Here is a 20,660-nt window from a genome sequence, read left to right as displayed (position 1 = left end):
GAACCTGTTTTATCCTAACGTTTTACGTTATTTTATATATAATATTCTTCTGAAGAAGTCATAAGATGAAATATTGGGTAATGAATAGTATTGAAAATTCTTCAAATAGGAAAAGGTTGTTTAGTTTCATATAGTATGGACATTTTTTCTATCGTTTTGGGTTATTCGCTGAAATAAAAATGCAAAGTTCAGTACACTCAATCATGTTAATGATACCGAAAACGCTATATTTGTTTAGCCGAGCTCATGTTCTGCACGTTGAATTAACTATGTTGGGGCCGGCATAGCCAGATGGTTAAGGCGCTCGACTCATAATCTGAGGGTTGTGAGTTTGAATCCCTGTCGCACCAAACATGCTTGCCCTTTCAGCCGTGGGGGCGTATAGTGTGATGGTCAATTCCACTATTCGTTGGTAGAAGAGTAGCCCAAGAGTTAGCAGTAGATGGTGATGGTTAGCTGCTTTCCCTCTAGTTTTACACTGCTAAATTAGGGACGGCTAGCACAGATAGCCGTCGTGTAGCTTTGTGCGAAATTCAAAACAAACAAACAAAACAAAAATACATATATAAATTACAACCCACAAGCTACATCCCAGTGACTCAGCGGTAAGTCTGTCGGCTTATGAAGCTAAACACGAAGTTTCGAGACCTGTATTGGGCACAGCACAAACATCCCATTCTGTAGTTTCTTACTTAACAACAAATACATCCAAAACGTTTAATGATACTAGAAACACGAGATTATCTGGTAATGATTTTGGTTTGTTTTGTTTGAAAAAGCTATGCGAGGGGTATCTGCGCTAGCTCTCCCTAAGACTAGAGGGAAGGCTAGTCATCATCGTCTACTACTAACTCTTGGGCTTCTCTTCTATCAACGAATAGAGGAATTGACAGTAACGTTATAACGTCCCCACGGCTGAAAGTGCGAGCATGTTTGGTGTGACGGGGATTCAAACCCGCGACCCTCGAATAACGAGTCGAGTGCCTTAACCACTTGGCCATGCCAGGCCATCTAGTAATGAATGATAAGTCCAAGGTATTGTCAAAGAAGCAAGTAAATAAGTATTGTTATTGTTATTTTTCTAACTTAGCACAAAGCTACACAAAGGGCTACCCGTTCTCTGCTCACCGCGAGTATCGAAACCCGGTTTCTATCGTTGTAAGTCCGCAGACATACCACTGTGACACCGGGGGCGCTCTAACATAGTTAGTGAGTGAGATCAGTGATTCTAAAACACCACTCGTCAAGTTGTTTTCATCTTCTATGACCATCGGAAAAATAAGAAAACAATATTAAAAACTTTAAATGAGGTAAGTTTGTAAGTTCAGTTATCTAAGTGGTTGGGAGTTTTACCCAGACGGAAATAGGTGGAAAGTAAAAAAAAAGTTCACATCATAAACTTCAGGTAGTTCTAGAAAGAACTCTCTATTCATCTAAACTGATTGGAAAGTTTAAACAATTTTTGTCTCATGGATATGCAACTCGTAAGCAGAAATAACAAACTGTTTTTTGTTATCGTTAGAATTTGTAATGTTAAAACTTTTCTTATGATCTATTCTTGCGTTTACTGCAAGACATGAGGATGCGTGACAACTCACGGTTTGAAATGAAAATAACCTCTTATTTTGAGCAATTCAATTACCATCTTGAAAGTGAAATAAAATACGAAATTCATTTAAGTTAATAACATTCTCACTAATATTGAACTGGATAACCTGCAAGTACAATCAGTACTGCAATTTTATTACCAACGCTTAGTTGTTAACAGAAGTAGTAACACCCTTTTCAACAAGTCTAGTTTTTCAATGAAACGTTAATAAATAGCAGAAGTTTTATATCAGCTTATATATTCTAAACATGACAGTCACATATAGCGCTCTGACAGCAGGTATAAAGGCATTGAATAAATATTGTTTTTGAACAATCATCAGGAAGTTACAGGCATTTACAATTATCTCTTATAGGTTTTCTGCGTTTTGTTGCTTGTTTACCCATTTAAATAGAGTATTGATAAATTTTTGGTAGCCAGTGAACTGAATTGTTAAAAAATTCACCTTACTATCAGTAGGTAAAGAGGCTAATTATTTAACGCAGGTGGTAGAGGGCTGTCTCTTACCGTGTGTGAGAAACTGGGTTTGATCCACGGACACGTAAAAATTGAATTATTACAGATATGCTCTCATAAATCAAGCAATAAAGATGTGTGATCCAAAATTTATAATCCAACTTTATAAAGTTTCACAAGAAATATCACGAGGCATTAACTTTATTTAAATGAAAACATGCGTATGAGATCTTTCCCCCTTCTGTTTTGTTTCTAGAATACTAAAGTATTCTCAACTCTCGTTATTAAAAAAATTTGTAGAGACATATTTATGCATCAAGAATAATCATAAGTGATCAAGAGTGAGCGCGCATTGCACTTTCAACTGTGGGATGTTAGTCTTTTGAAATTAAAGGTATTGACTGGTTTACTATCTAGAATTGTCTCTAAGATTTCGATTTCGAACTTTAACCTTGATCTGTTTGGATAGAGGTCTTTTAAATATGTTGCAGTATTCTTGAACTTTGGTTTCAGCTTCTTGAATTTTACTCACATTAGGCCACATCAGTGCTTGCGACTTGTGCCTAAATAAAACGACTAATATCGTTGTGGTGAAAGACTGTAACGTATGACACAATGACAGTAACTTCTAGAATTAGAGAGTAGGTGACACTAAAAAAATGATGTGAAAATCTAAATTTCTGACTTAAAATCTTTAAATTAATTATATAATTTTTAAAGCAAAAAAAACAACAAAAGCTGGTATGATGACTAAAGGAAAGGAAGCGTTTATTAATGAAACTTGTAATGTTCGGTTTTGTTGTGTACCTCAAACTAGAATAAGAGAATGGGTATGGCAGTACATAGTTCTAAATACTACAATACAACGAGCACATTTGTGGGCTCATCTGCACATCCATATAAATAACACTTTAAACACTGGTAGTTTTCGATAGGAACTTTCTAAACACCCTCTTTTCTCTCGAGCTACGACATTCTTTCTCAAGATTATTCACTTTTTTTCTAAGTACCTGCAACAAACAAGTCCAAGGATAAGTGTCGAAGATTATCGGTATATTTTTTCACTTATGCATTTCCATGTATTTATCAAGGGGTTGTGGCAGATAATATGTTTAATATGAGCAGTGATTCAAGGTTGTCAGTAGCATTCCTGTATCATCTGACATGGATTTATTGTCCAGTTGCTAACTTAATGTGTGAATCAACTGAAAAACCTGACATGAAGAGGGGGGGAAGGGGCGAGAGTGCTTATACCCTGGTGGCGTTATTTACCATTATCTTCAAATACGAGAAATTCAAACACAAATAAATATCTATAACGATCATTATTGCTTTGGAATATGTGTATAACTTTCTGCACATTGCTGTATACATGTAAGCAGTACATGTAGCTAAAGAGTATACTTAAAATAACGACTGCAGCTGTTTAAAAACGAGACATCTTGTAAACATGTCTGGAAATAACTTGAATGTTGAATCATTGTGATTTGTTAAAGTATGCATGCCTAGCACCTTCTAAATAACAGTTTGTACAACAAGAGGTTTTAAACAAACAGAAGCAAAATGCAGAAGCCCGATTTAAAAATAAATTCATCACAAACATAAATAACAATCGCAGACAGAAGACAGAGGATGCATTCTTATATTTAACTCACAAAACGACAAAAATCGTAAAACAATTCAACCTGTGTTAAACTGTAAAACAAATCCCAAAACAGGTCTATGAGAATTGTAGTAATTGAAAAAGGACAACAATTGGTATTTTAATTCCCGATTGGTATTTTAAGTCTCGATAATTATACCATAATGTTTCCCTGCAGGCCAGCGATAAGTTTACAGATTTACAACCATGAGCACTTTCAGGAAGGGGTAATTTGTCTCACCTTATACATCACAAAAATCTACACATATTACGATGGAAACTTAACACCGTAGTTAAACGAAGTATTTTTAGTAAATTTTTATTAAAACTGTAAATTTGTGATTGCGTTTAAGCACATTAACGCATATTATTTTCACATGTTGAATATTGTAAAAGCTGATCCCCTACATACCTGTTTTGCCCCCTTGAAAATATTTCTGTGGGCGCCCATTGTTGCATTGCAAAATTATGAGGTTCGATATCCCTCAGTGGGTATAGCATAAATAGCTCATTACGTAACTTTATACTTAATGGAAAAATAACAGGCTCTGATGAAGTTATTCTAGTTAAAAACATTTCATTCTCTTATTAAACTAGAAATCTACGATAAACATCTTTATATTTAGTGTATTTAGTAACACTGTCAATCAAGAACGCTCGAACATATCAATTTTCAAAGTTTTAACGGATTGAATACACCCGCCTAAAGTGGTGGTTAGTGTTACTGACAGATTATAGCAAGATGGTCGCAGTTAAAGCCCTCCAATAAACATATCGAATTTACTGACCCAATGCATAGACCTAGTTTCCTGTATTCTTGAGTAACGTTAAACCACATATTTTTACAAGGTGCGCACGTGTTTGTGACTAATAAATGCTATATGCAAATCACGCAAGTACATCAACATTTCTACATACTTTAAATGGAATGCTCACAAAACTTACAAGTTGAATATTTTAACATATTGAAACGAGGTGAAAAAAAAAACAGTCACAGAAAACGGTTCAGCAACTTACACATCCTACACTATGATGCTATTAAGCTAATCAGAACGACAATTATGAATAATTTGCTTGTTGAATTTCGGACAACGCTACACGAGGGATATCTGCGCTCACCGTTCGTAAGTTAGAAGTGATAGACGAGAGAGAAGGCAGTTAGCCAACACTACCCACCGCCAAATCGGGGGATACTTTATTACCAAGGAAAAAGGGTATTGACTGTCACATTATAACACTCCTACGATTGAAATAAACGAACATAATCAGTGAAGGCATTCGAACTCGCGAATCAAGAACCCTAACCAACAGGCCATGCCAGACCTAAGCATCAATGATCAAGTGTAAATTTAAGAAGTAGTAATAATGTTAGGCCTGGCATGGCCAAGCGCGTAAGGCGTGCGACTCGCAATCCGAGGGTCGCGGGTTCGCGCCCGCGTCGCGCTAAAACATGCTCGCCCTCCCAGCCGTGGGGGTGTATAATGTGACGGTCAATCCCACTATTCGTTGGTAAAAGAGTAGCCCAAGAGTTGGCGGTGGGTGGTGATGACTAGCTGCCTTCCCTCTAGTCTTACACTGCTAAATTAGGGACGGCTAGCACAGATAGCCCTCGAGTAGCTTTGTGCGAAATTCCAAAACAAACAAACAGTAATAGTGTATTTATTAAAAACAATGTTATCATAAACATAAATAATAATCGCAGAATGCAGTACGGTGATTTCATTATGTATTCTTGTAATTATCTCCACAAAACAACAAAAATTGACAAAAACAATTCAACCCTTGTGTAAAGAATTGACAGTAACATTATAACGCTCCCACGATTGAAAAGACAAACATATTCAGTGACGGGTTTCGAACTCTAAGTCAAGTACCCTAACCATCAGGACTTGCCAGACCTAAACCTGATTGATAAAGTGTAACTTTAAAAAAAGAAAGTAGTAGTATTGAGTGATTTTTATTGTTTAAGTTCATGTTTTGTCCAACTTTATATGTATTTGTACTGAAAGTGGCAACCGCAATTGAATCTTCACCGTTCTTTATATAAGTTCTGTATATCAGATTCCCGTTGTTTGCTTACCCAATCATATGATGAGCAGTTTATAGGGTATTACCTAACAGCACGTTTTCTCAACTAGTGAATAGATTTATCGATCGGAATATATACGACCTTTGGAGTCATGAGACAAACATGATTTATCTAAAATATGACATTAAGGGACCAAAAACCAAACATTCTTTGACTGAATTACAACAACAACAGCTGAATCACGTTTTGTAATTATACGCAAACTACACAAGTTTGTTACTTGGTAATCTAAGTTTCTTATTTTTTACTTGTTATATTCAATTAGTTGGGTAATGGGTTCCCTTTGAATATCCTTTCACCGTTCCTTTCCCTGCACTTTTCTCGACCTTGTCACAACTAAATATTCTACTAGTTCGTCCATTTACCTCTGCATTTCTCTTCCTGTATTTCGCTTCTTTTCAACTAGCTGACGTAGCGCTTCCTTTCATCCACATCTACTATTTTTCTAGCTATGTGCCGTGCTCATTTACACCATTTTCATTTTATCAGAACATGTTTTTGCTCTCGTGCTCTCCCTTATCCAGTAATGTTTCTTTATACCGCCTCCAGGTGGCTCAGTGATAGGTCTGACACCCGCAACTGGCAAAGGAAAGATAGCCCTTGGAGTACCTTTGCGCCTAACAAAAACAAACAAACAAACAAAGGCAAACTTGAGCTTTTCCCCTGGGGGTGTCTCCCGCTGATACAACGGTCAGTCTACGGACTTACAACGCTAAAATCAGGGGTTCGATTCCCCTCGGTGGACTCAGCAGATAGCCCGTTGTGGCTTTGCAAAAGAAAACACACACACGCACCAGCGTTAAGTGTGAAGGTTTAAAACGCTAAAATTCTGGTTTCGTTACCGACGGTATGCAGAACACAGATTGCTTATTGTGTACCCTTATGCTTAACATAACTCTCATAAGTCTTGTAATTTCTTAACATAACCACATTGAGCTAATTTGTAATTTTGATTTCATTTCCATTGTCATTGTTCAAGTTTCCTTCACATACGTCATTATTGATATTATGTACTGGTTACTGGTTCAAACACTTTAATTCGGAGAGGTGTTTAAGTTACATTTTCACAAAGAATATAAACCGGTTTTCAAATATATTACACTCATACAATTAAACAGCGGTGTTTTATATCCAGTCAAAAGTCGGTATTTGCTTTCCATATTACACTTTTGTTGCTAAACAAAAATAAATCGCATCGTTAATTACTTGAACACTATAGTGTAAAGACAGTAAGTTTAAGTGTGACGAATTTCTTTAACAGCATGTTTGTCTTCGCCTTACCTCATGTTCATATTTCACATGTGATATCAGTAAAATTAAACAAACACCGATTATTTTTTAGCATCAAACCTCGTACTGTGTCCATGACATCACTAACACATTTGTGCATTAAACCATATCCAGTGTCCACAACATTACTAGAACATTTAAATACCAAATCATGTGCTTCGTCCACAGCAATACTAGAATATTTAAATACACCAAAGTAAACAAACCTTGTCCTGCAGCTACGACATTACTAGAAAATTTGGGTATCAAATCATGTTCTCCGTCCAGGATGATTTCCTATTGCTTCTCTCAACCATTACATGTAATTCACAATGAGAACACTTATTTGTTAATGTAACTCCAGTATGTTCTCTATTATTTGTCAAACGTTAATCCCTTCGATCTTCAATATGATCCACTACCAGTTGGTTATTCTAAAGTGCTCTTGTATCATGATTATTTAACAAACCGACTTCTATTTTTAACTTATATTTGATTTACTACTAGGACATCTAATAATCAATTGATGAATTATTATTCTCGCCTCATACCCGGAGACGAGGGTATTTCAAGCAGATTCATGAGTGTGTCTGTCTGTCGATGTTTGTTTGTTTTCAAATTTCGCGCAAAACTACAAGGGGACTATCTGCGCCAGCCGCCCCTAATTTAGCAGTATAAGACTAGAGACAAGGCAGCAAGTTGCCACCATCCACCACCATCCAACAAATAGTGAAATTGACCGTAACATTAAAGCGCACCCACGGCTAAAAAAGGCGAGTATGTTTGGTGTGACGGGAATTCGCGACCCTCAGATTGTGAATCGAGCGCCTCAACCACCTGGCCATGCCGAGCCCCCCTCGAGTGTGTCTATCTGTCTGTGTTTTCGCGTGCGTATCTCAAAAATGAATATACTTATGTATCTGAACATTTTACACAAGATGGGGAGTCAGTGCTGGACAGTTCTCTGCAAATTAGGCTCGGATCAGGATTCTGTATCTTTTTAAGGCGATAGGACATTTCCTTGGTAAAGTGTGATCGGATTTGTACCAAATTTCGTGGTAACATCAAGGTTGAGACTCCTCTTCACACTACAAAACAACGTTCCGGATCGTTGATCCATCTGAATCTAAAACGGAGTTCCTGAGTTTTCGAAAATGAAATTAAATGTTATTCAATACAAACGCATGTGATCTCGAAAAGGAGTGACTGATATAGGGGTAAACAATCTCTCTGATTTCTCTTGTTCAACCACATTCTTTCCTAAATTTTGAACTGTTAATTTCTTTGCCTTAATTTTTTGTTATATTGTTTTTTAAGTGAATTAGTTTTTGGATAGGTATGGAGTAACATTAAATCGTTGCCTCATACGTCACCTGCAAGCAAAATACTGTGACAGTTTTTAAATAAAAAATATAAAAATACGTTGAAATATAAGTAGAAAACCTATGCTGACGTCAGCATTGCTAAGATCTATAAATAAACACAGATGAATAAAATTGGCTGGTATGGAGTGAACACTTTCTAGAAGCTGGCGGAGCATTTTATAATTAATTAATATTCGTAATAAGACAATATGTTCGTTTTTTTCCAGCCGGCCTGAAGTATTGTTAATTGAGCAAAACAAGTCGTCAACGTCAATATTGGATAAGACGAATACCGAGTGGTTGAAACGCTGTTATTGCACACTTTTATAGTTCTTCAAAATCCATAAAGTTCTAGGCTGATGTTGTAGTGTTAAAAATATAGCAGGGTTAGCATAGCATCTTATGCATAATTAAGTACAGAACGTCTTAGAAAACTATGCTACTTTATGTTTTGATTTCGTTTACAGTTTACATTGAAACTATAATTTTGTATGATCCAGTTTTCTCACTTTAGTATGTTCACATGATTTAAAATTAGTCACTTACCTGCAAAGTTTCAAAATCAGATTGTTATTATAACCAATAACAATTCGTTCATTAACATTTCTTCTCTCATCCTACTGATGTACGAGGTCTGTTAAAAAATTCGTGGACTGTTTGAATTGCGCGGCTCCAGTTAGTTCCAGGGGAATCCGCTTAGTGTCGCTAGGTTCGCACATATCAGCTGATTACGACGCCATTTCCCGATTGCAGATATCTTTATTTGTGTATTAGCTACGCGGTTTTAAGTGAAGTGCGATTTTTTTGTTTGGCGGATTTCAGAATGAATGACTTGAAGGAGCAACGACTTGCTGTGAAATTTTGTGTTAAACTTGGAAAATCTGCGACTGAAACTTTTGCTATGCTTAACACGGCTTACGGCGATGTTGCTATGAAGCGTACGGCATGTTTCAAGTGGCATGAACGTTATAAGAATGGTCGACAGTCCATTGAAGATGATGAGCGTCCTGGACGTCCTTTCACGTCAACTGACGTCCCACACGTCGACAAAATCAACACCCTGGTGCGGGCAAATCGACGTCTGACTGTCAGGGAGATTGCTGCAGAGTGTGGGATATCAGTTGGATCTTGTTACGAGATTTTGACCGAAAAATTGAAGATGCACCGCGTTGCTGCGAAATTTTATACTCAGAATTCGTGAGTTTTTGGCCAAACACTTAATCTCTGTTCTTCCCCACCCCCCTACTCACCTGACCTTGCTCCTTGCAATTTTTTCTTGTTCCCCAAACTCAAAAGACCCTTGAAAGGAAGAAGATTTGAGACGATTCCCGAGATTAAGGCAAATGCGACGAAGGAGCTGGAGGACATTACAAAAGAAGCGTACCAGGACTTTTTCGACAAGTGGAAACACCGTTGGGATAAGTGTGTGCGTTGGGGAGAAGAGTACTTTGAAGGGGTTCCAGACCTGTAACTTCTAAATAAAGTACATTTTGTTTTATGACGTCAGTCCGCGTATTTTTTTAACAGTCCTCGTACTGTTGTTAGTTTACATTTTGACCTTTTGTCTTAATGGTATACCGTTGTTAGTTTACATTCTGACATATCGTCCTGATGATATAACAATATTAATTTAACAGTTTGATCTTTCACCTTAATGGTATATTACAAAAGTCTCCAAGCTGTGATCTGCGACCTTCTGGGGATCCATGGTAGTAATTAAGAGGGTCCGAAGTAATACATCAAATTTATAAAATTACCATTTACTGAAAGAGTAGTGAATAAAATAAAATGATAAAACATTATACAACTAATATAGTAATATATATATATATAATCCCAAATTAATAATTCTAATTAACATGAATTAATTTATGCAAATTCATTGTGCACTTGGCACTGTTGCCTGTTGATCGCAAAGAAAACAAAAACAGTTCAATTGACACATAAAATCGAAGTATAGAAAAAAGATAAAAGTGGAGCCGCATCGTTAGACATTGACCACAAAAACCCGCAGGATTGTTTACATTAAAATATGTCACAAGATATTTTTTTAATTTTCCATTTTTAAATTTCTTTTCATTGTTCTTCTCTTAAAACTAGAATCAAGCTTTAAAGTAATAAAATACACATATAATACATAAGTTACACACGATAAAAACTACTTTTAACGGGAGATGATCCACCAATACAGTAAAGAAGTTGAAGTGGGTCCGTCGGTTGGTAAAGTTTGGGAACCTTGTTAGTTTACGTTTTGATTTTCGTGCTACTGTTATAAGTTTACATTTTCATCTTTCATCCTATCGGTATACATTTACTAATTTACGTGCTCATCCTTCACCATAATGTTCGTTTGTTTTTGAATTTCTCGCAAAGTTACACGAGGGCTATTGCGCGGTAGGCTTGCGAAGTTGTTGTTTTGAATTAAGCACAAAGCTACACAATGGGCTATCTGTACTTTGCCCATACGGGTATCAAAACTCACATTTTAGCGTTGTACGTCCGCAGACATACCGCTGAGCCAATGGGGGAGCAGGCTTGCGAAACAATAATAATAATGATATGAATAAATAAACAATTTGTTTCAGTTTTTCTACAATCTTAAAATCATCTACTTTACTTACTATCAACATTTGGATGGCCTTAGCTATTGAAAAGGAAGATTCTGAATGTTATTTTAAAAATGAGTCTGCTTTTATGGTGGATTTTGCCCGAATGTTCTATTAAAATGTTTGATAAATTTTTGGACTATCCATAATGATTTTTTGTTAATTTCGCGCAAAGCTTCTCGAGGGCTATCTGCGTTAGCCGTCCCTAATTTAGCAATGTAAGACTAGAGGGAAGGCAGCTAGTCATCACCACCCAGCGCCAACTCTTGGGCTACTCTTTTACCAACGAATAGTGAGATTGACCGTAGCATTATAACGCCCTCACGGCTGAAAGTACGACCATGTTTGGCGTCACGGGGATTCGAGCCCGCGACCGTCGGATTGCGAGTCGAGTGCCTTAACCACCTGGCCATACCGGGCCTTACCATAATGATATACTGTTATGAATTTATATATATTTTTGATATGTTACTCTGTTACTATACAGTTTGTGGTTTTAAATTATCTTTTACCCTACTAGTATCCCTGTTATTGATTCACATTTTAATCTTTTACCCTGCTGTTATCCCGTTATTGGATTACATTTTAATCTTCCACCTCACTGTTATACCGGTATTGGATTACATTTTAATCTTCCACCTCACTTTTTACCGGTATTGGATTACATTTTAATCTTCCACCTCACTCTTACACCGTTATTGGATTACATTTTAATCTTCCGCCTCACTGTAATACCGGTATTGGATTACATTTTAATCTTCCACCTCACTGTTATACCGTTATTGGATTATATTTTAATCTTTCATCCTACTGTTATACCGTTATTGGATTACATTTTTTAATTTTTTACTATACTGTTATATCGTAGCTGGTTCTAGCGACTTTTGTCTTCTGTATGGCTTCATAAACATAATGTTATTAAATTTACAGTTTAAAAATTGAGAAGTATTCGAACATTGACCGACACATAAAGATAACAAAGTTGCCGTTGTATATGACACCATCTAGCGTGTTTAAACGTCTTACTAATGCAGCTTCTATGGCTAAGTGGTGACACCTAATACTGTGTTATAGCAGAATGATTTTATTATACATATATATTCAAGTTACAAATTCTGGTGATCATTTGTCTCTATCAACTCATCACCAGACTGGTCTGAATTTGAGCTTTAATGTAAATGGTACTGTACATATAACAAGCGTTTAACGATTTATACATGAGCATATTCAAACCAGACCATCGTAACATTATCAATAAGTGTAAACCGAACACAGTTGATTAACCAAGCAATAATTAATTACACGGCTATGTCGAGCTGTCAGGAACATTTTATACTATATATTAATACTTCAATAACTTTTATCATAATCTTCTCTTCTGCCCCTAGAATTAAACTGCTTAAACTATTTTTAAAACAATCATGTAGTTTCTAGTAAAGGTACAAATCAATGGTTTGTGCGTTAGGCGTGATGTTCGGATACTTCTGAATCATATGTTCAAACTAACAATAGGCAGATCTTCAGCTCTCAAGTAACTTATCACAAGACCGATAACTCCACTCGTAGTGGCTAACGTACCAGACTACAGATCATAAGGTCTAAGGCTCGAAACCGTAATATACTGATGAATATGTTCAACGCTTCCACTTGTAAATGCATGTATAAAAGTAGCTGTCAGCTGTGCTACGGTGTTGAGATGATGGTAGTAAAGAGTTGTAAATTAGAGTTGTTTGTGTCTGAACCTTGAGTCCTGAACAAGATAAACCATTATTTTTATAAACCGAATTTACATTAAGCTCCAAATACTGGCCTATTTTTTATGCAATACAGAGTAACTTATTAATAGAACAAAAACTAAGATAACACAAATAGTGATTTCACGTGAAAGCTCCAACTTGCCAGTTGATTTCAAATAAAGGTCTGAAATATACCCAAATATTCTGTTTTCTTTAACTATTAAAACAATAATATAGTAAAAAGTCCTCAACTGCTGGTTGTGCGTGTACTAATAACTAACGTTTCAGACTAAGAATCTGAAGTTTTCTGGAATCACGCAACGATATAGTCCCCCCTCCCCTCACATTTTCAGCTTGGTAACATTATAAGAGTAACATTTAAATCCAATCAGTTTAAAAGACTCCGACATAGGCCTCGTAGGTGTGGAAGCTACTGACTGGTTACCTTTTCTCTAGTCAGTAAATTAAAATTAAAATTAGGAACTTTAATACCTTATTCAGATGGTATCTGGCCTGACTAATTTGTTCATGTGTACATAAAACACCGATCACGTTGAACATTCTTAAACTAACTGATTAAAGACTATGTTCTGTTAATGTCTCGTACTAAAACCCTTGACAATGTCTGGTAACCTGTACTGAAACTTGCTGGTAGTGTCTTGTGACCTGCACTAAAAACTGTTGGTGGTACATTGCGACCTGTATTAATAGTTGTTGATAGTTTCTTGTGATGGACATCAATAACTGTTGGCAATATATTGTGACACATACTAAAGCGACTGTTAGTGTCTTTTGTCCGGTATAAAAATCCGCGTCAAAGGCCGGTGTTCTGTCATGAAACATCTGTAAATATCTTGTCAGGAGAACTTTACTAACATATTTTTCAACATTTTCTGACCTATATTAAAACTTCCGTCAATGTCTGGTGGCCAGTACCACCATCTTTTCAGCGTCTGATGATCTGGACGAAAACGACTTTCAATCTATTATGACCATACTGAAATATACTATTGGTGTTTTGTGATCTGTACCTGGTAATATAATATCTTGCGACCTTTACTAAACTCCCTATCAATGGTTGGTGACCTGTACTAACACTAACCTCAATGTCTCATCCGTTGATCTTTACTAATATCTCTGTCATTCTGGACTAAAACTGCTATCAATCTCTTGCGACCTCAGTAAGAACTGTTAACAGTGCATTATGACCTACACTAAAACCCCTGTCGATATATAATGACCTGTACTAAAACCGCTAGCTGTGGATTGTGACATACTAAAATCTGCTGTCAGTTACTAGTAGGTAATCATGTTTCGTTATAAACTTACACGATTTTTCGTAAACAATTATAAAGACATGTAGCAATCAGCAGCATATTATTGAAATAAAGCATACCCTCTTAGGAACTCTATCTTCTCAGGCAAAGAAAGATGAATTACAAAAAATAGAACTAGAGATCCGCCTCTCTAGCAACTCGCGTGACTTAAACGACAGGTTATTAACAGTTCTCCGGACTCTGCTTGTTGAGTAATTATCTGTTTTAAAGGAAATGATAACTCTAAAAACACTGAAGCTTTCTACCCTTAAGTATTTTAGTGATAGACGCAGAAGATGTTAATGTTGATTATAACGAACCCTCGTCAACACAGTTTATATCAATTAGACTACGATGGACGAAAAAAAAAAGTCCATAAACTGTCCAAATAATTGGTAGTTACATCTGCTTTTGAAAAACCCTATTATCAAAATGTGCGTTAAAGAAACCAATTTTGTATAGAGATTATAAAGGGTACGTAACTAAAAATTCCAAACCACCATTTAAAATCTAGAGATGTCTGTCATCTTACTTTCGAGTATCACAGCAGATGACGCCCAGAAAAAAATACGATTAAACCACTTGGTTGTGCTACGTGCGTTTATTTTTGGGAAATTTTGTCGCCGTTTATTAACTGTTCAAATTAATATTGACAATGATTTAATAAAAGGTTTGCTTAAGTGATCAAATGATAGATTTTTATTCGTATGGGTATTGAAAGAAATGTTGAAGTAGAAAATTTTATGAAATGAGCTATATAATTATGATTTGGTGTCTAATAATAATGAAACGAAATTAGAATTCTTGTTTTTTTGTTTTTTGAATTTCGCGCAAAGCTAAACGAGGGCTGTCTGCGCTAGTCGTTCCCTAATTTAGCAGTATAAAATTAGAGGGAAGGCAACTAGTCATCACCACCCACCGCCAACTCTTACGCTATTCTTTTACCAACGAATAGTGGAATTAAACGTAACATTATAACGCACCCACTGCTGGAAAGGCGAGCATGTTCGGTGTGATGGAATTAAAATTCTACGATAAAACTTCTTTTATAATGTAACAAAATAAGCTAAATGATAAAATGACGCACCCACAGTCAAACAGACATACACGTTTATCCACGAAAAAAGTTTGTTCAAAAAATTTGCAAAAATTTGCACAGGGGTTGCCTGTGCATAGCTGTCCCTAATTTAGCAGTGTAAGACTACAGATAAGGCATCTAGTCAAACTATTATCTAATCAAAACTAGAACGTTTCTTCAGTTGTAAAGTGGGAGTATTTTTATTGCTTTTAAAGGCTTTTGTGTAGTCTGACAATGGGTGAAGGAACTCGATAACTCTGAAAAATAAAAACTAAAAATTAAAAGTTATCTCAATAAGCAGTTCACGAAGCAAACTGAGGAAGATCGACGAGAAATTTAGCTAATGAAATAATTTATATTTTTATTTTTCACACTGTATTTGTCATCATAGATTAATTATGTCTTACATATATAAATTCCATCCCTTTTTTAATTAATGAATCATGTTTGGTTTGGATTTGACGTATGTACATTTTAAATTCATTTTCCTGGTAGAGATGGATTTGATTAGGGTACCAAGCTACGGATAGGAAAGCTCAAGATTCGAACCATGATATATCAAAATGTAAATTTTTACAATACTTTGTGCCGTTCGTATGGTTACTTTTTTATAGATTACGTACAAACGCAGAGTTAAATTTTAAAACTTTCCCAGGAACCCGTATCCTCACCAGCGGGTAGGGATGAGCCTTTTACCTCTTTAACCCGACCGTGTGCAACTCACATTTACCTTTATCTACATAACCGCCAAACATCGCTTTGATGGGTACCAGGTGACATGTTTTCTTCTTTTTGTAATATGTGAAATAGCAAATGTATAAAAAAAAGAGTAAAGACTCGAAATCTAATAAATATTTATAGAGGTAAACAGAAGAACGGATAGCTGAATGAATAAAAGTTAAATAATTAACCTGTTTATGAGACAAGACAATGGGTGGATATTAGATCTAACTGACTTATAATAAGACACGCCCAACATAAAATGTTTCTGATAAGAACAGATTGGGCCCGGCATGGCCAGGTGGTTAAGGCACTCGACTCGCAATCCGAGGGTTGCGGGTTCGAATCCCCATCGCACCAAACATGCTTGCCCTTTCAGTCGTGAGGTCGTTATGATGTTACGGTCAATTCCACTATTCGTTGGTAAAAGAGTAGTCCAAGAGTTGGCGGTTGGTGGTGATGATTAGCTGCCTTTCCTTCAGCCTTGCACTGCTAAATTAAGGACGGCTAGCGCAGATAGCCCTTGAGTAGGTTTACGCGAAATTAAAAAAAAAACAAAAAACAAAGAGCACATTGATCAGAATACCTATGGATTAATAAAAATAATGAAGGAAGAAAAGACGTATAGTAACAGAGTACAATGAAAAAACGATCGCTTCTACAAGCTGACAGATGGACAATAAAGAGTATTATCTGTTTTTCCTTTCATTCAAATTTCCTCAACTCGTAGAAGCCACAAATAAGTTGCGTTTCATGTACACATGAATGCTCACTTGTCCATATTTAAAGAGAATACGACATAGATGATCTAAGAGAAAGTGATATACACAAGTATCTTGGAATCTGCTGTCACTATTTAATTAATATATGTCTATATATATATTTAAGGTTTATTAAAGCATATTTACTGTGGCACTCGACTATATGGAAGAATGTACTGATGGACAAAAAGCAGTCTTGTTAAGAAGTCTTTACATATCCAAGATAAACTGACGAAACACTACATCTGCCCAGTGTTTTTATTTTTTATGTATGTAGACAATGTGAGCGTCGTATGCCTTGGAGAAATTGACACGAAGGCCATACACAGCTTGGAATTGGGTCCATTACTATTTAGGTAAAAGGAAAATAAACAAACAAGTTATATAATGCATCCATAGACCTTAAACTTTATCACTTTGAATGATGTCTAATGCACTTTTTCAATTTCTAAGTAACTGTTTCGACAGATGACCTTACTCCTATGATGTTCGGTTAAAAAAAAAAGACCTTTTTTCCTCCAAATAGAAATTTCTCACCACTTACTTAAAAAAAAACAGCTTGTGATAAAACATCAAAGCAAATATATCAATTTTCAACTTCGATTACAATAAGTGTTATTGTTTATGAGAAAAAAAACAGTTTAAAATTACAGAGAACTTATTCTAATGACAGTGATAAACATCGCTTTGGACTACACGTATTAGCATCTACTATCTTGAAGTTGGTAGACAAAATATTTTACATTACGTTTTGTTTTTTAATGCTCATATTTCGGTATAACAAATATCTTATTATTTTAGATGCTGGTTATACGATCACTATATCTAAAAGCGATATTTCAATGAGCCGCATATGAGCGCTGAAATACTTTTCAAGTTAAATTGATATACACATGGTGTGTATAACAAATTAATATTCGTGATGTTATTTGAGGTGGAAATTCACATTTGTGATATATCGATATCTGGATGTAGTTCTTTATTATCGTGGAATGTATCTTGAGGTCAAAATTTACCTATATATTGTGTATCTTGAACCTCATTTCCTGTCGTACATATTTTGAAGTATATGTTTGTTTAATTTCGCGCAAAGCTACACGAGGACTATCTGCGCTAGCCCCTCCATAATTTAGCAGAGCAAAACTAGAGGAAAGGCAGTCATCACAACTCAACTTTTACCAAGGGATTTACCGTCGCATTATAACGCCCCCACAGCATGTTTTATTTAACAGGAATTCGAACCCGCGACCCTCAGATTACACGTCCATCACCATAACCACCCGTCCATGCTAACCATCTATGATGACGTATATAACATTATATTTCTTGAATATATATATTTTAAAAACAAACTATATTAAGACATATGTTTGAACGAAGGTACGTCACAGTATTATTTTTTAAGCTAGTAATGCAAGTTTGTTGGAGTTTGGATATTATATCATTCCACACTTTATCTTAGTTTGACATCTTACCAAATACTGAAGAGTTTGTATAAGTGTAAGGCTATTTAAGGAAACAAGAACTCACTGTCAAGTTTTAGGTTAACACTTCTATTCATAACTACTGCCTTTAAAAAGAGGGAAATAGTCAAATTTAGATGAAGCTTTAAAAAATGAATCATGTAATGAATGTGATTATTAAAGTTTTGGATTCTTTAATCTAAGCCTCGACCAGACGTGGTCTGGTGGTTAGAGTGCTGAGTGAAGATCAAAACGTCCAAAGTTTGAGCCACGATATCGTTGAACATGCTCCATACGCTTGTCTGTAAACACATTATAAAATTGACAGTCAGTGACATTCTGTAGTCAAAAAGACTAAACCCATTGTAGTAACTAATGATACTGAATGGCTATCTTCCTTCTAGTCTCTACTTTAAAATTAGGAACATATATACTTAAAATCAAGCCATAAGAGTTTCTCAGCTGGTCATTTAATCTGTGTGTGCATGAAATGCTGTTCATGTTGAAAATATCATTTAACTTTCATGGCTGAGGGTCTCCATTGAAAAAGTATTTTTTTTAAAGAAACTGACTGTGTCTTAGCGTCAAAATTATAATTGATAGAATCTAAATAATACATACGTTACTACCCAGAATATATTCGCAATATACTTTGAAACATGGATTTGTATTTGCCTTTGCTATCTTTTATTGTATACAATGTCTTTCAAACTATGAGTAGCAAAGCAGAAATCGACATATTATGATTTAATTTATAAACGAGAATAATTTTATTGTAATTTGATAAAATTAAAAAAGGATACAGTTCTTGATAACTGTGGATTCTAAGTATTCGTTGTGAGATAACAGTTAATATGTTCTAACAAGAGGCTTCTCTATTATCAAAGGGAATAATAATGTCTCATTAGGGTACTTCTGTTTTATCAAAGAGAATAATAATGTCTCTTTAGGGTACTTCTGTTTTATCAAAGAGAATAATAATGTCTCTTTAAGGTATTTCTGTTTTATCAAAGAGAATAATAATAATTCTTTAGGGTACTTCTATTTTATCAAAGGGAATAATAATGCCTCTTTAGGGTATCTCTGTTTTATCAAAGAGAATAATAATGTCGCTTTAAGTGGATTCTCATGGTGGCCTATTGTTCTGCGAATTCAAAAACTTTGCTGAAGAAATGAAAAACTGAGATCTCGGAGGACTCGAACCCATGAACTGTGTGCTAAGTAAATACTTTCACAATCTAACTTACCTTCATTCGAATGCCAGAATTCCTAGTTTTCACTCTAGTAATTATTTATAATGGATTTTGGCAAGATCTTATAAAGCTGTGTCATTTGCTTGCCATTTTATGGGTGGAAATGCCAGTTTTGGTAACAGCAATTTTAAGTGTTGTGGAAGGACTGTGGTAAAGTTCAGAGTCTATTTCTTGTCATTTTGTGATTGAAAATGCCAGTTTTAAGTATTTTGGAAGGGTTCTGGTGAGGATAAAAGTAAGTTTTGTGTAATTTTAAAGTTGGAAATGATGATTTTGGAAATATTTGTACATACAGATTAAGGAACGAGATTCAGTATATAACGTACTGCTTTTTAGAGTATTCTATTATCAAAGAACTTCTAAATGTTTTTGTTTTGTTTTCCTGCAGAAATGCCATACGTGATATACATTGATTTCAATTCTGAATTGACGTTTTTACATGTTATCAGACATCTTTATCTATAAAATTATGATAACTATAAACGTATGAAGGATATTCAGAAAACAGAATAAATTATAACAATGAGCTTTATTGTCAAATTGGACAGAAAACAATATCAAAGAGATGATATCAAATAGATGACATGCTCAGTTTGATGTCATCACTTCAGCAGTAATGATGATGTTAATGAGTTTTATCTATACCATCCACGATTCCACTAAACTTCACGGAATGAAGACCTTTTCTTCCCACCAGTCATCAGCTGTGGTAACTTTTCAAAGTGAATGAAGAATACGTTATATATTCTTCTTCCCTTTCAGTAATTGGCCAGGTTAGGGAATATGATAACAACTGTACATTGAGCTTTGGCTTCCTGTGTACAACTGTAACTTGACACATGCCCATGACTTTTCTAATCGCCTTCTTTCAACCTTTGATCGCCTGACTGTGTAATACAGATGTAAATAAGAAGGCTAACCACGCAAGGAAAGTGGAGCTAGGCCCCAGTGTAAACAACTACTTCCTCCAACATGCAGGAAAGGTCACTGAAGTGAGAGAATCACATGCCAGTCGGGCCAGCTTTTCTTGTGGTGACAAATAACTTTCACGAGTCTTGAGCTTATACATGCAATTACACACGATCATTTCTTTTAGTTCATGAATTTAAAAGGAACTATACTAAATGGACAAACGACAAGAGCTATTTTATGAAAGCTGTTTCGTTGTAAACTTCTATCATTTCTACGGTATGCATTACCGGTATTAAAATTAATTAAACAATACAAAACAAAAGATAAACATATATGCATACTTCAACCTTTACATATATAATCTTGGACCAAAGCAACCGTAGCCT

General features: G+C 35.5%; 1 protein-coding gene across 7 annotated transcripts in view; it reads right to left on the bottom strand.

Annotated features, from left to right (window-relative positions):
• LOC143240979 (uncharacterized) overlaps positions 1–20,660 on the bottom strand; it is a 97,545-nt gene that overhangs the window by 16,181 nt on the left and 60,704 nt on the right. The gene's annotated exons all lie outside the window — the stretch shown is intronic.

The sequence above is a fragment of the Tachypleus tridentatus genome, chromosome 13 (assembly GCF_004210375.1).
Source record: "Tachypleus tridentatus isolate NWPU-2018 chromosome 13, ASM421037v1, whole genome shotgun sequence".
NCBI lineage: Eukaryota > Metazoa > Arthropoda > Merostomata > Xiphosura > Limulidae > Tachypleus > Tachypleus tridentatus.
Note: the sequence above shows the minus strand (reverse complement) of the source record. Positions and strands in the feature narration are given on the sequence as shown.